Source organism: Pelodiscus sinensis, chromosome 3 (genome assembly GCF_052426305.1).
Source record: "Pelodiscus sinensis isolate ZL-2025 chromosome 3, ASM5242630v1, whole genome shotgun sequence".
In the NCBI taxonomy this organism is placed as follows: domain Eukaryota; kingdom Metazoa; phylum Chordata; order Testudines; family Trionychidae; genus Pelodiscus; species Pelodiscus sinensis.
The window spans coordinates 86,576,746-86,593,351 of record NC_143054.1 but is presented as its reverse complement, the minus strand read 5'-3'; the positions used below and the strand labels follow the sequence as shown (position 1 = coordinate 86,593,351).

Here is a 16,606-nt window from a genome sequence, read left to right as displayed (position 1 = left end):
CAGTCGACACAAGTGCTCCTTTGAGGACCCACATTGGAGACAAAAAGAGTCAAGTGTGCACATACACAAAGAGATTTAATTAACTGCAGTGGTTGAATGATGGGTTGACATAATTTTGTAGTGTAGGCTAACTCAAAGTGTCACTGCTAAATACATTTGAACCTCTTCAATCTGTCAACTGTGGGAAATAGTCTGTGCCAGATTATGGAATTTTCCAGTGAATGGGTGCTCACCATAATGAAGGGTGCTGAGTGTGGGGTGTGGGCCTGGAAGGGAGGGAGAGTATGTGAGGTGGGTGGGGTTTGGGACACTTACCTTGCCTCCCGCTCCCAGGGGAAAATGTGGCTCTGTGCCTCTTGTGGCTTCCAGGCATTGTCCCCTGCTTCTATGGGAGTGATGGGGGAAAGCCTCCCAATCGTTGCTACGCTCTACTGCCATTCCCCCCTCTGTGGAGTAGAGGGAGTGGTAATGCACAGAGCCACTTCCTTTTCCATGGATATCCGAACCACGGGTATTCCCAGTTCACGGATGCCCAAATTCGGGAGATGCAAGTATATAAGGTTTGAGGAGATTGTTTAGCATAAATAGTTAATGCCTTTCAAGGGACCATAAAGAGGAAAGGGGAGGGGAAAATCAGATGGGGGATGTTGCCGGACTACACACTTTGCCATAAATCTAATGTCTCTATTTAGTCCATGATTTTTTAGTGTATAGGAAAGTTATGAATGTAAGCTCCTGGGCTCATATGAAAGTGTTGACCAGGTTTGAGGATGAGGACTGATAGTGCAGATAGAGTGATCACTTTGTGAAAAGTGTACACCCACAGGTGATATGGTTGGTTTTTTTACATTTATCATTTTTCTGAGAGAGTTCATTCAAAAGTTTAGTGATTTTCTGGTTTCACCCATGTAATTGTACTAGGACATTTAGTGCACTAGAAGGGGTACACTACATATTGTGTTAGGCAGGTGTAAGAGTCAGTCAGGTTCTTGAAAGGTCAAAAGTCTGCAGGTTTTGCATCTGTTGAGTAGCAATCTACAGTTGAATGTTATTTTCTAGGTTTGTAGCACTTTCTGAAGTTTCTGATGTTTGGCTGAATGAAGACTTGGGGGAGAAAAAATGCTTTTAATGAAAAATCTTAAGTTTAATGAAGCGCATGTTAAAGGAAGATATTAGGGGTCACCAGGTGGTTTAAAAAATACCCACCTCCCCCCAAGAAAACATGGGGAAAAAATTCTGTCTGGGGGGAAAAAGGGGGGGAGGGGAGACCAAAGTTGTTAAGCAAATGTTGCACCACTGCCTCTAGTTTGGGGCCACACACTAACCCCCAATGCACCCACCCCTCTCCCCGAGCCAGGACTCCCCTCTCCCCCCATCCCAATGCACTCACCCCTGCCTCAGAACCAGGCCCCCCTCAGCAGCCCCCATCCCCGTGCACTCACCCCTCCCCCTGAGCCAGGCATCCCCAGTGCCGGGAGCGCCCCGCCTCAATCAGATCCCTCCCCCTCCTCCCGCAGAGCCAGGCAAAGGAGGAATGGGACAGCTGGGTAAGTTAATCTTACTTTTAAAGTCACCACCACTGCTCATGCCGCCTGGCCTGGCTGCCTTGGCTCACATTGTGTAGAGGGAGGCATCACGTGACCAGCTCCTGGGTCTCTGCTGGTCACGTGGGCCAGAGCAACATGCACTCCACTCCCACCCCAGCCCGGTGCCCCCCTTGTGGTGCCCAGAAAGTGCCCCCTCCTGCCCCCCTTTGCTATGACTCTGCCACGCTCCACACTCCCGTCCCCGCCAGACGTGGCAGGAAAAATTGTCCCCGCCATGCTTCCGTCCGAGGGAAACAGGAAATACTGGACACTTCATATGTCCAGTATTTTCTGTTTTTTTACTGGACGGAGCCCACAAATACCCGACTGTCTGGGTGAATACCGGAAACCTGGCTACTCTAGAAGAGATGTGAGCCCGATTCACGAAATTTGGAGCTGAATGGCAAAGAGCATTTGGAAACTGGGATTTTGGTTTCTGTCCATCTAATAAAGTACTCTTACCTCTGAGGAAATGGAAACCTGTGTGGGCTGTACTAATTGTGAAGCGTTTGAAATCTCTTATTAACAATTGATTTGCAGAACATAAATAATCATATAAGATTATGGGCTAATGACAGGAATGGTGGATTGAATATCTTATGCCTTATTATTTAATGCCAATGGCTCTTTTCTTGTCATGCATTCATGTAGCTCGTTTAGACTAGGGATGTGACTGGTTAACCTGTAAGCATCACCCTTCCCGGGTGATGCTTACTGGTTATGGTTAACTGGTGGCCTGGCTGGTTCAGCGGGGGTGCAGCTCCAGCACAGCAGGACTGGAACAGCTCCCTGCCCATCCACGGTGTGGCACAGTGGGCTTGGCCTAGCCAGAGTAGCCCCTGAATGTGGCAGAGGTCTGCTCCAGAATGGCTAGTCCGCCACACCATGCTGTGGGCTGGGGGTGCTTCAGCCCAACTGGGCCCAACATGCCACGGGCAGGGAGCGCAACAGCCTGAGTGAAGCAGCCCGTCTTCAGTAGGCCTTGTCTGGGCAGAGCACCCCACCATGCCTCAGGCAGAGATTGCTCCAGTGTGGCCAGAGCAACCCACCCCTGCTGTGGAGGGACGATCCAGCCTGGCCCACCTCCATTTAACTGGTTAAATAGGATTTTACTTCCCTAATTTGAACACAGTTTACTTCACACCCAATAGAATTATGTCCCATACATATTCCATCCCAGTGGAATGATCAGTTTACTGATTTTCCTTTGTCATAGTCAAAGACTAGGTACTGTTTTCTGTGAGCCACTATCCTCCCTAATAAAATACGATAGTGTAGATTACGCAATGCAGGAAAAACTCTCCTGTGCTTGAAAACCTCCTCTGCATCTTTCTTATTTTGGGCTATTCCAGTGGCAGGAGAGGCTTTGGGCATAATTTACATATGCCTTAGGGAGCGAGCAGGGGCTTTCTAAATGACGGCAGTCTCCCCCATTCATGTGATGTGCAGCAGTGCTGCTGAGCTAGAGCAGTGCTATGGGTTAGGGCAGTGTTTCTCAACCAGTGGTACTAGTATCCTTAGGGGTACTCGAGAGAGGTCTGTGGGGAGGGGAGATACATCAACACAACTAAAATTTGGAGAAAACTGAATTTTTCTTTTAAGTTTTACAGCGCTTTATTATTTTTATACTTTTTACACCCAACAATTTCATCGCCTACCTGGCTATGATTAAGTTGTTTAAACAAATGTATTGCAACAATAGAAAATAATTTTTGTGCGTCTCAAAACTGTAGGTACTGGGGGTGCTTATAATTTTTTTTAAAGGGGTACTTTATTAAAAAAAAGGTTGAGAAACACAGGGCTACAGCCCCTCTCCTGACACGTCGCTCCTCCTTCCAGCACACTCTCTGCTACATCAGCACGTCTGTGATGGTGTTCTTGGAGCACAGACTATGGCTGTCTCTCAGTGCTGTGACAGAGGATTTTTTCCAAGCCCCTTTATACCATTTTGGCCATCTTAGCTGGCATTTTACCTTCTGTGTTTAGGTTTTAAGAGAATGGCAGCTAACATTGCTTTCATATTTCTACATTTCTTCATTCCTCTTCTGTTAAACATCTCATTATCACAACTATTCATGGACTTTCATTTGACTGAAATGACAGTTTGAATTCTAGCTATCTGATTGTGTTACTTGATGTCCATCCCTGAAAACATTTTTAATCTGTTTACCACAATGGCAAAAAAATCTGACTACAATGTACAGTAATTCTCAGCCCCTTTTCCTCTGTAGCAATGTTTCATTTAGTTCTCTTCCTAAATGTTCTGTTTGCACTGATGACAGGCAATACAGGTCTATTTGCATCTCTTAGAAAAGACTTTTATGCTGATTACTTTTCATTCAATTAAATGTGGTAGACTGTATAACGGAAGCTATTAAAGATGCATAACAAAACCGTAGTCAGTTTATATTCATTTGCTTTAAGTAGCTACTCAGCACTAGTGCTAAGCATATGGTGAATTACCATCATGCACCTTAATAATAGTGTGTGGGAAGGATTTCCTCTTGAGTAGCAATCCTTCATTTTGGCAAAGTGATTGCTTTAAAAATAATGATTTACAGATTGTTTTAAAGCCAATGATTTGAGATATTTTAAAATAATAGTCTAATACCTCTTTTGAGTGAGAAGTTTAAAGGTGAGAATTAAAATAGGCTTCCTTTAATAGTTTTTACAAGACATAAACTCAAGGTTTTTTCGGATTAACTACAGGTTGAAAGTCTGTGGCCCAGGACTCTCTGGTCCAGCAACATCCGTGGTCCAGTAGGATGTTGTGAATGAAAGATGTTATAAGACCGCAGATATAGCTGGAGCAAAGAGATCCTGACCAGAGAGGCCAGGGAGTCGGGAGCCTGGTGTCTGCAGACTGGCCACAGAATAGCAGCCCAGAGACAGAAGAGACCCAGCTGTCCTGGAACAGCTGAGCCTCAGTAGCCCTGGGACAGCAGAGCTCCTGTGGCCCCTGGGGCAGGAGGGGAGCCAGACCAGCTGGCAACAGAGCCAGGTGTGGAGCTCCTGGGGCCTGCTGATGGACCCCAGAAAAGCCTAGAGTCCATCAGCAGAGGGGCTGGAGTTGACTTCCCCTGGTCCAGCAAAATCCCTCGTCCAGGATAGGGATGTGAGCAAGTAGTCGAGTTGACAACTCACATTCCTCCTCTCACCCCCCCCCTTTGCTGCCTCTGTATCAGAGGCAGTAAGTGGGGGGGAGGCAGGAGCTGGTGCTGGGGGGAGCTGGATTAAAAGCTAAGAGGCAGCAGCATGTGGGGAAGGGACGGGAGGCTGCTGCAAAGTAGCCTCTGTTCCACATCCCATGGAGCAGCCCCTGCCCGCTTAGGCTTCCATGAATACAGACTGCTCTGAAAGCAGACCCTGTCTGTGGGGGGGGGGGGGGGTCCCAGTTCTCTGTTGGGATAGCTCCCCTCCCCGCCCCCCGCCCTCCTGTGGAGCCGGGTTGGCTCTTACTACATTTAAACTGTAGAGCCACAGCGGGGGTAGCTCCTGGACCTGGTGCGAGCTGGGACTAAGTGCCTTCCGTTATTGACTAATTGTGTAACAGTACAATTTGTATTGACTATGTGATTAGCCAGTTACCCGCCTCTTAACATCCTTAGTCTGAGACCAGTCAGGTCCCAAGGATACTAGACCAGGTAGGTCCAACCTGTAGAAATATATATAACATTGGCTCTTTTAGTGCAGACAGCAATGTTAGGTTCCTGTTTCATAGTGCAGAAATAGGGTAATATTTATCAAAATCGGTGTTTTGTGCTAGATCTGAAATACAGTGAAGTGCCTTTGGTGTGTGTATGTACACATGCTCTCTCTCTCATCTCTCTCTGCTGTTTACAAGCCGAATGCTTTACTGGACACAGTACAGAATAGCTTGGAAACATAACCAAACCTGGAATGTTTTCACTTTGTTGTATTTTCAAGGATTTTGTTTTGACATCTTATTTTTAACACTAGAGGGAGCAGTGAGATCTTCTATTGATTTGGTAAATGCCAAGTGTCACATTTTGAATTCTGCAGGCTTCTGTTTTGCTTTGTGTATTAAAAATGTTAGCCCAAATATACCTTTGTTTTATAATATTTGGAGTGGTTCAGAACATAACCAACCGTTACATCTAGGCATTCCCATTACAGAGTTAGGCAGTACTGACACTATTTGTTTGGCAGGAACTGTGTGTGACAGTTGGGTGAATAAATGCCAAATATCTGAACATATGACATAAGCTACTGAAAATAACACTGTGTTTAGCAGTGATTGCAGTGTTCTCTTCCAAACAGCTTAGGGGCGTCCATACTGCTTTTTAAGGAAAGGTAAATGTAAAAGGTTAGAGTTTTAGCAAATAGCTCTCATTCCTCAGGGTATAATAAAGTTTAGATTTTTAGAACAGCTGCTTAATCATTGACTTCATACCCGCAGCGAAGTTGTGTTTAGAGCTTTCATTTAGACTGGTGAATTAGATCAATTTTCTTTCCTTTTGTCCAATTATTTTGTCTTAGTTTGTTGGCATTGTACTGTCTGTGATTGAATCATGTGCACGTCACTGTCCATTATTCAGTGCTTAATTGTAGCACTCTTGATTTGAGTATTTTGTTATGGTCTACATTATTACTGTAAGCATAGAAATGGTATTTTGAAACAGTAATTTTTGCAGAGATTTTAGAAAGGGATGGCAGTGAATTCATGAATGGTCTATAAAAAGCCATATACTCTTCTGGATATGAATGTGCAACTGTCTGTGACATCAGTGGAAGTGCCATGCATTAGAGCAAGACTGGTATATTTATGGTCTATTGGGAACATGTTGTAAAACTCTGTTTTCCCACAATCAGAATAGTACACTTTTTGGAAAGCATCTGAGTAAATTATTATTAGCTTTTTCCTTATAATGGATCATTTTGGTAAGAGGTGGGAGTGAGGGTTTTGTACCTTTGCTAGTAAACTTTCATGGTGATTTTGTCATTAAAAAAACAACAACTTGTAGGCACAACCTTTCTGCAACCATCTACATCTTACATCACTAAAATGGAAATGAAGCTATTGAAATGTCTTTCACTACCTCCCTTAGGATTGCCAGTCATCCCAGTTTTACCAGGAGTCTCTCAGAATTGGGCTTAATATCTCCCAGAGGCCACTGAAGCCAATCCAGGATATTTTTAAATTGCTAAAAGTCCCTGCAGACTTTAAGCAAGGAGGATGTCGCGGGGTTTCTGTATGCTGCTTCCATCCTTCGCACTGATTCTGCAGCTCCCATTGGAAGGAATGGCACCAATAGGAGCTGTGGGGACAGCACCTGCAGGCAGGGGCAGCATGTGTAACCACTTAGCTCTCTGACCCTAGGGGACGCATTGTTGCAGAGATGTGCTATCTGCTTCCAGGACCTGCATAGAGCCAGGGCACGTAGGGAGCCTGCCTTAGCCCCACTGCATTGTCACGTGGTAGCCACCCAAGGTAAGCACCTCTTGGCTGGCACCTGCATCTCTCACCCCCTTGCACATCTCAGCCTTCTGCCTCTGCCTCCTGGAGCCTGCACCCTTGTCCCCCTCCTACACCCCAAACCTGGACTCCCTCCTGAAGCCTGCACCCCTTCCACACTCTGAACCCTCTCCTGCCCCCCCAACTAGTCCCATCATGAATCCAATCTCCCTCCCATAGCCCACACACTGGACCCCAGGCTCAGTCCTGAACCCCTCAGTTCCAGCTCAGAGCCTGCAATGAACCCCCTTACCTTATCCTGGTGAAAGTGAGGATGCGGGGGGGGGGGGGAACTGGAGGGAGGTGGGATGGAGTGAGTGGGTTGGGACCTCAGAGGAAAGTAGGGGAAGGGGCGTGGCCTCAGGAAAGGGTGTTTGGGTGTGTGTGATTAGACAGTTGAGCACACTAATCTTCATAGGTTGCATAATAAGAATTTTAAGCTTCGTATGAGTTTTGAAGTGGGCTGTATCTTTAAAAAGCAAAAGCCTCTATATCTTCAAGTGCTTGTTCACATCAATTCCAGTCGGGTGTGTGTACACAGATGTCAGAAACTTTTCACTTGTGACCTGCTCAGCCCCACCTCCCTTCAGTTCCTTCTTACCGTCTGTGGCAACATTGGAACAGTTGTTTGCTTCCAAATGTTCCCTTAGCTGTCTCAGTTTGTAGTTACTGTTTTAGTTGTTAGTCATGAGTTAGTTGGTGGTTGGGATTGTTCTGTCTCACCACCTGCCTGGGGCTGCAGGGCATGTGCTTAAGGCTTTGCAATACTTGTCACAAGTCTATGCCGAAAAGCTACCCCTATGACTCATGCCTTAAGTGCTTAGAGGAAGCCCATCAGTCAGAGCACTGTAAAATTTGCAAAGTTTGCAAGCCTTGCACAGTGAAAAAGAGAGACTTTCATTTGAAGCAGGCACAGGGTACATACAGGGTCAATGGTGGCCTTGTCGGCACCAGTAACTATGGTGGCACCACTGGCCTTGCCAGCACCAGTATCTGTGGCAGCACCGGTGGCCTTGTCAGTACCAGCAAAACTGTCAGTTTCAGTGACCTCGGCGGCACCAGTAGTGCCATCCATGCAGGAAGGTCTGCCACCTTTGTCTCTGGGCCAGTCGGTACTGGGAGATGGTAATGGACTGGCACACAGCAGTAGCACCCCATCAGGGCATGCCTGGGGCTTTCCCACCTGCTCCAACGAGGCCTCCTGATCATTGAGGCAAACATGAATCAATGGCTCAGCACCAGTCTTGCCTCCTCTCCCAGGCTCCCTCGATGGCACTGCCATAGTCTGTGTTGGACTATTCATCGGAGTCCGACGTAGAATCAGTACGGTCCGGGGCATCCTCCCATACGTCCTCTCCTCGGCACTGATCCCGCTCATGGCACCGGTCCTGACACCAGGGATACCAGCCTCACCAAACATGGCCACCCCTGATCGAATCATAGTGGCCATTCTGGACGCCCTGGGCCTCTTACCAAATGCCAGGTCCAGCACCGTCTACTTAGGGCTCCATTCAGTCTCGATCCAGCGACCCCTTTGTCTAGAACCCTGCCTCGGAGTATGTAGGTAGCCCACAGAGGGACCAGTTGTGTCCCCAGGTAGAGGGTGAGGGTCAGGGAGTGCAGGACCAACCACAGTCCCTGGCAACCTCCCAGGTGGCAGACCCAACTCAAGACTAGCCAGTGGTAATAGAGTCCTCGTCATCATCTCTGGACAAGGCCCTGGCTGACCCAGCTCTGTCTATGCCATCTCTGGATGCTAGAGCCCACCAGGAGCTGCTGCGCCATCTAGCAGCCAATTTGGGGGTGCAGGCAGAAGTCGTCAGTGAAGACTCAGATCTCATTATCGACATGTTCTCAGCAGATGCACTACTGAGGCTGATATTGCCACTCAATAAGGTGGTTTCTGAAATTATCACCAATCTATGGAAGATGCCTGCATCCATCCCGCCTACTCAGAAAGGAGTAGAGAAGCGCTATTTTGTCCCCCAGATCAGACATGAACATTTATACTCCCATCTGGCTCCAGGCTCGCTCATAGTCCAGGCGGCAGGGCAAAAGGAGAGAGGCTGGGTCAGCCAGGACCTACCCCCAAAAGCAGGGAGCCGAAAAAACTGGACCTGCTGGGTAGGAAGGCATATGCCATTGGAGGCCTTCAGCTGCACATTGCCAACCAACAGGCGATGTTAAGCAGGTATGCATGTAATACCTGGATGGCAGTGGATAAATTTTAAAGAACGCCTGCCACAAGACTACCACCAGGAGTTTGCAGTGCTGACGGAGGAGGGTAGAATTATCTCCTCCACAGTGTTGCAGGCCATGCTGGACACAGCAGACTCAGCGGCATGTATGATGGCCACAGGGGTTGTGATGCTCCATGGGGTCTGGCTGCAAGTTTTTGGCAGGACTTGCCATTTGAGGGAAAGGGCCTCTTTTCCAAACAGATGGATGCCAGCCTGCTTAGTCTAAAGGACTCCAGGCCTACGTGTAGGTCCCTGGGAATCCACACGCTGGCCACACAGAGGCAGTTGTTCAACGCGAAACCACAGGGCAGGCACCCCTATCAGGGCTATAGACCTTATCAAATGAGGCACAGGCCTCAAAATGCCGGCAACAGTAATTCCAATGGACGCAACAGGAGGCATAGGTCTCGTCTGGACTCAGAAAGGGGAGGAGGGCCACCCTCTCCTCAGCAGCCCAAGTCCTCGTTTTGAAGGTACACCCAAGGACAGAGTACTAGTTCCCATGTTAGACTCCCTCCCCCTCTCCCCCCTTGGGGATAGGATCTCCCACTTTTACCAGTCTTGGGCCCAGATTACAATCGACAGCTGGGTCCTTGGCCTAGTGGCAATGGGATATTCCACTCCCTTCCATTCTTTGCCACCCTCCCACCCCCCCCCCATCCCCATCCCTCTTCAGGGACCCCTCTCACAAGCATCTTTTGAATCGAGGTGGTGTCGTTCTTCCAGCAAGGGATGGCGAAAAGGGTTCCTCAAGAATTTGAGGGAAGGGGATTCTACTCCCGGTACTTCCTCATCCACAAAGCAAAGGGAGGCCTCAGACCTATTTTGGACCTAAGGGATCTAAATGCCCTTATACCAAAAGCAAAGTTCAAGATGGTCACATTGGCAACTATTATTCCCTCCCTGGAAATGGGGGAGTGGTACGCTGCCCTCAACTTGAAAGACTTGTATTTTCATATTTCTATAAGGCCCGCCCTCAGGATGTTTCTCAGGATTACTGTGGGGCAGGAACACTTCCAGGTTTCAGTCCTCCCTTTGGGTATGTCTACACTACCACACTAGTTCGAACTAGGGTGGTAATGTAGGCAACCGGAGTTGGCAAATGAAGCCCGTGATTTGTATTTCCCGGGCTTCACTTGCATCTCGCCGGGCGCCGCCATTTTTAAATGTCCGCTAGTGCAGACTCCGTGCCGCGTGTAGCCGCGCGGCACGGAGTCCGCACTAGCGGACATTTAAAAATGGCGGCGCCCGGCGAGATGCAAATGAAGCCCGGGAAATTCAAATCACGGGCTTCATTTGCAACTCCGGTTGCCTACATTACCACCCTAGTTCGAACTAGGGTGGTAGTGTAGACATACCCAAAACGATAAAACTCCCCAGCTACATCTACGCTGCAGGCTTTTTGTGCAAGAACAACTGTTCTTGTGCAAAAACTTGCAGAGAGTCTACACTGCATGCGCATTCTTGAGCAAGAGCTCTTTCACAAGAAGGCACTGAAGACCGGCAACATGAATTTCTTGTGCAAGAAAGCTCTATGGCTAAAATGGCCATGAGAGCTTTCTTGCTCAAGAAAGCGTCCACACTGCCATGGGCGCACTTGCACAAGAGCCCATGGCAGTGTGGACGCGCTCTTGTGGAAAACCTTTTGCACAAGAACTCTTGTGCAAAACAGTTCTTGCGCAAGAAGCCTAAAGTATAGACGTAGCCCCCCTATATTGTAGCGATCCAGCCATTTTCTGAGCAGACAACTCTATGTATATTCCTCCCTTTCTGTATGTGCCCTGTGGTAGTGGCAGCCATGTGATTAAAAAAATAGTTGGGTACATCTTTGACTGCTTCATCTTCACTCGCTACTAACCATTTTCCTTGCGCCTTATTCTAACACTCCCATTTCTGGACTGCTTCATAAAGTGGCACCCCAAAAAAAAATGTTTCAGAGAAATGTTTCTTCTTAACTTCCAAGTGTGGTATTCCTTTCTTCATGCCAAATTCAATTCCCCTGCGGTCCAGGAAAGAGCAGTGTTCAGTTTGAGCTAATTGCAGGTTTAAGGTGGCTCATAAAGAAACATTGCAGATTAGGCCTTTCTCCTTTTCCATCCTGTACCAGTGATCAGAGCTTTAGGGTTTGGTCCTTGGAGGTCTTGCGATACTGGACATGTATATCCTGGTCCTACTTGAGACATCTGTGTGCTACTTTAATACAACAGTGAATCATATTACAATGCATCTGTTTCTCAGTAACTTGTGACATTCCATTTGCCATTTGATCTGTTATAAAACTGGTAATATCCTTGTCTGATGGATAAAGCACCAGTTCCTAAGTTTTCTGAAGTGTACTGGACCTTACATCTGCCACTGGTGCGGAACTGAATATTCCCATGAAGAAACTCACAGTAGCATACATTTGCAAGTGAAGGAAACATTTCTCTGGGAGGCTGATTTAAAAGAACAAATGACCTATCCCCTCAATTCTTTGAATCTATTACTCATGTTAGAACATGTTGCTCAGAATTTAGTTCAGGGATGAGAGATTAGGTGAGCTGGTCAGAGGTGTCTGATTAATGCAATTTATCACATGGATCTAACCACCAGTTAAGGGGCTGCGTGCATTCTCTGTGTGCATACATGTATATATGTAAAAGGTGTGTATAGTTAGCCTTCCTTGAGGAGACTGGTATATTTTGAACACGAGAAAATGACATTTGTGTCCAGTCTGTCCTCCTAACATGGAAGAGAGTCAGAAAAATGATTTATCTTAACCAGCCTGTTTATTAACAACAGTGGTCATTGGAGAGATAATCCAAGATCTTTAACATCCTAATGAATGCCACTCTGAAAATGCTGTGCCATAGAATGTTGGCTATTAATGTGGGATTTTTCCAATAAATCTTTATTTGAGTACAAGAGGTGAGATTCAAATGAAGTGCAAAATCGGCATTTCCCATCACTTGTCTCTTTTATAACTTTATATAGAGAACAGCTAAACTGGCATATAAGAACAGATTTGTTGTAGTACTAGAATGCCCTTTAGACAAAGTCACATCAGCCATCTTGTCAGATGTAGGGAGTATTCCTGTAGTGCAGTGTTCCCATGGGAAGTGATATGTTCCCTTTTGCATGTTAGACCGGCTTTGTACTCTGGTGCAAGACTGGTGTAAGCATCGAGACAGAACGGTCCCTTCCATCTCTGGAGTCCCTGCATTCCAGATAGGCCCTTGCTCAAGGGGCGTAAGGGAAGTTCTTGCATTCCCTCCCACATATACACAGCTCCTGTCCACCTGCATAAGGTGAATGGATTGTCAGAGTATGGTCCTAAATTAAAATGTCGCTATGGGGCTGAGACCTACATCAGCCCAGTATATGAAATGTGGTATGTATCAGTTCCAGGATGCACCCTCATTGCTGGTCTGGTTCCTCCACCTGGTAACTCTGTGTATTAACTCTTGAGAGTCCAGTCTGCAGCTCTTCTTGCTCTAGAACCATCTAGCATCATCTTCCTGGCTCAGCCCTCTGGGGTACAGTCCACCAGCAGTCTTCCCAATCACTACCTTCTTAACTGGTAGGGAAACATGGGTCCACCCTGTTTTCCATGTACTAGTCCAGGGACTCTCGGCTAATTAGTTTTGAGCTTTCTCTCTCTGTTCTCATTGCTCCTTCCCTGGACTGTTTCCTACCACTGTGGATACCCTTCTCTCGCTCTCTCTCTCTGGGAATACCAGCTCCAAACCTCCTCCCTTTTCCGAGCGAGTGACTGCCCTTTTCTCTAGCCTCCCTGTCTGTTGATAGCTATTTAGTTGTATAGGTTCTACCTTTTCCTGCACAGGTGGCCTTGCTCACAATCCCTGCTCCCTGACTTATCCAGGTGCACCTTGTGGCTTTAATTGACATGCCTGGTCACCTTAAGCCCTTCCAAATCTGTGTGGGTTGGACATGCTATCACAGTATCCTTTCTTGCATCAAGCTGCGTTTAACAGGAAACCCTCTCAACTGTGCAACATAATTGTGACAGAGCGGTAGCTCATTCTGTGAGGCCAGGGGCAAAGCCAAATGACTTGGAAAAAAGAGCTTGGCATAAGCTGTGAACATACCTGTGAATAAAGGGCCACTGTAAAACTTTTTTTTTTTTTTTCAATTTGAGGCTGGAGCGCCAGGCAGGCGGCAGCCTGAACACGGGCCAGGCGGGGGCAGCAGTTCCCCGCTGGGTCCTGGAATGTCTGGGCCCCAGAGCACAGTGAGGAGCTGCTGCCACCGCCCCCTGGCTTGGCCCTAGTCCTCCTCCGGCATCCGGAAGTGGCCAAGAGACTGGGGCTGCAACCAGGGAGAGGTGTGGGAGAGCTGTGGGGCAGAAGCTGAGAGGCTGTGGGGAGAGAGGTCAGGGCTGGTGACCAGTGTGGGGGCCGAGAGGCCGGAGCTGGCTGTGGCCATGGAAGGGGACTGGGGGCAGCCAAAAGACTGGGGCTGGCTGCAGCTGGGGGGGGGGGAGGGCAGGGCGGGGGAAAAGAGGCTGGGGCTGGCCAAGCAGGGAGCTGCTGACAGGCTGGGGATGGTACGGCTGCCGGCCATCCCCTCCGCGGTGGCTGGGAGGAGAGCTGTGCCTGCCTTACCCCAGAGAAAGCATAGCAAGCAGGGGTCACCACCCCCTAGTGAAAAATAAAAAGGTTTACTGTAGGTATATCAGAATCTTGCACATAGCATTTGGGACTTGAGAATATAATATATGGGAACCAGCTATAGCCTGGTGCACATCTTGGGTAATCCCTTTGACTTCAGTTGGGTTGAATGCTAGATACAACAAGATCAAATGTGGCCTTTTAGATTCATAATAATGGTGTTTAAAAAAAATAACGGGGAGAGGAAGGTAAGGTGACCAACGAACATATCCTGAAGATACAGGTTTGAAATTTTTTAGGAGTTCAAGGGAAGAAACATATACTGCTATAATCAGAGTATAATAAGCAGATCATGTCTGAGAAGAAAAAAACCCCACATTTTAAAATTCATTTTCCCACTCCCCTGTCCCCCAAATGAAACAGCTACACTGCAGATTTTTTTCTGTGAGAATTCAATATGGGATTCTGGGTACAACAGAATCTTTCATGTTTTAAAAAGAATCTTCAAAGCTTTCTCTTCTGCTGCAGGATCAGAGCTTTACGCCTTGAAGAAAAGGTGAAAAGAGTTGAGATGTCTTGCAGACTAAAATCTTTTTGAAAAACAACTTCAGTGTTATATCTGTATCAATTATTTGACTACAAAAATAGAAAGTAATATCTCCTTTTAATGAACATTTCTTTATAGGTATCTCTCTATCTATCAGTAAACACTCCTCCCAAAAGAGTGCTTTTAATTTCTCAGTGTTTGTTTTATATAAAAATACATTTTTGGCTCCCTGTATTCCATTCCTTTAACTGGTTGGCAATTTAGAGGTATGCAAGTCATTTCTTCTCACCCCTTTTTCCTCAGGCTGATCCTGCTGGGATACACAGGAAGCCAAGTCTGAGATTTAAAAAAACAAATTAAAAAAAAACAACCTCAAAACACTTTTCATTATCTTCTGGCTGACAATAGAGAAACTGAGTTGAAGCAACTAAAAGTGCATGTATTTAAAAGTAATGTTGTTAGTGGGTTTTTTCCTACACTCGGTATTGAATGTTTAGAGATGGCTTTTCAGAATGAATGTTCATCCTGTGAATGAGACCGTGTTTTCATTGCAATCAGAAATTTTAGCTATTGCTTGCTAAAAAAAAAAATGTAAATTCACTTTTGTCAAAATGCTATTTTTTTGGAAAAAAATTGCCCACAGAAATAATTGGGGATGAAGGGGTTAAATTTGATTGATTGATTGATTTACTTATTTATTTATTTTGCAAACAATTGCCAAACAAAAAATTTAGTGAGCTCTAGTTTTGTCCTTTGTGAAGACAGAGGACACTGCTAACGTGATTAATATTAAAGCTGACCTATTCTAATAATAGCTCCATCTGGAAGGTGAAACTAGCTATCTGTTTCAAGGTTGGTTAATTTTTGGCCTACCAACCCTGATATTAAACTTTTCCATATATTTGAGTAGAGATTTGAAAAGAGCCTAAAGAATCTTCTTGAAAATGCTAAAATCATTAGCTGAAAACAGGTAGGCTGTGAGGTGCACAAGCTATATTTGTTAGATCATCTGAACCTCTTACACACGTTTTTGTTTTTTTGTTTTAAACAAAGACCTCACAGCCTATGGTTATATAGTGGATTAGTAATAACAGCTGTGGGGTAACAAAGGATTAAGATTGTCCTAGTTGATGACAGCATCAGCAATGAAATGCATGTGGTATGACTTCTTTCATTGTCAGAAAGCTCCAAAGACTTACAGGATTATATGCATATACAGGCAGTCCCCGGGTTACGTACAAGATAGGGACTGTAGGTTTGTTCTTAAGTTGAATCTGTATGTAAGTTGGAACTGGCGTCCAGATTCAGCCGCTGCTGAAACTGACCGCCAGTTCTGACTTACATACAGATTCAACTTAAGAACCCCAAGCGTCCCCAAGTCAGCTGCTGCTGAAACTGATCAGCGGCTGATTCCAGGAAGCCCGGGGCAGAGCAACTCTGCCTGGGGCTTCCTGTAGTCAGCCGCTGGTCAGTTTCAGCAGCGGCTGACTTGGGGACGCCTGGGGCAGAGCAGCTGGGGTGCTGCTGGGTTGCTCCAGTAGCACCGCTCCTCGCTCCTTGGCGCTACTGGACCAACCCAGCAGCACCCCAGCTGCTCTGCCCCAGGTGTCCTGATTCAGCCGCTGCTGAAACTGACCAGCAGCGGCTGAATCAGGACCTGGGGCAGAGCAGCTGGGGTGCTGCAGGGTTGGTCCAGTAGTGCCCAGAGCGGCGCTGCAGGACCAATCGGCAGCGCCCCCAGCTGCTCTGCCCCAGGGTCCACAACAAAAGCCTGGTCTGCTGGGGGGGGGGGGGGGCACACTAGCTGCGGCCCCCCCCCCCCCCCCCAGCAGACCAGGGATACGGGGAGCAGAGCCGCAGCGGCAGCGGGGTACCGCGCCTCTGAGACTTTGCTCTTGCAAAGTCTCAGAGGCGTGGGACCCCACCGCGGCTGCGGCTTCAGTCCCGGTGCCCCTGGTCTGCTGGGGACCGTCTCCAGCAGACCAGGGGCACCGGGAGCAGCTTACGAACGGGGCTTTCTCGCCCCAGAGCTCGCAGGCAGCAATCCGCCACCTCGACCTCCGGGGCGAGAAAGCCCCGTTCGTAAGTGCGGATCCGACATAAGTCGGATCCGCGTAAGTCGGGGACTGCCTCTAGTGAATATATTC

The 16,606-nt window shown here is 47.3% G+C and overlaps 1 protein-coding gene across 9 annotated transcripts in view; it reads left to right on the top strand.

Moving 5' to 3' along the window:
* CEP85L (centrosomal protein 85L) overlaps positions 1–16,606 on the top strand; it is a 234,914-nt gene that overhangs the window by 196,081 nt on the left and 22,227 nt on the right. The gene's annotated exons all lie outside the window — the stretch shown is intronic.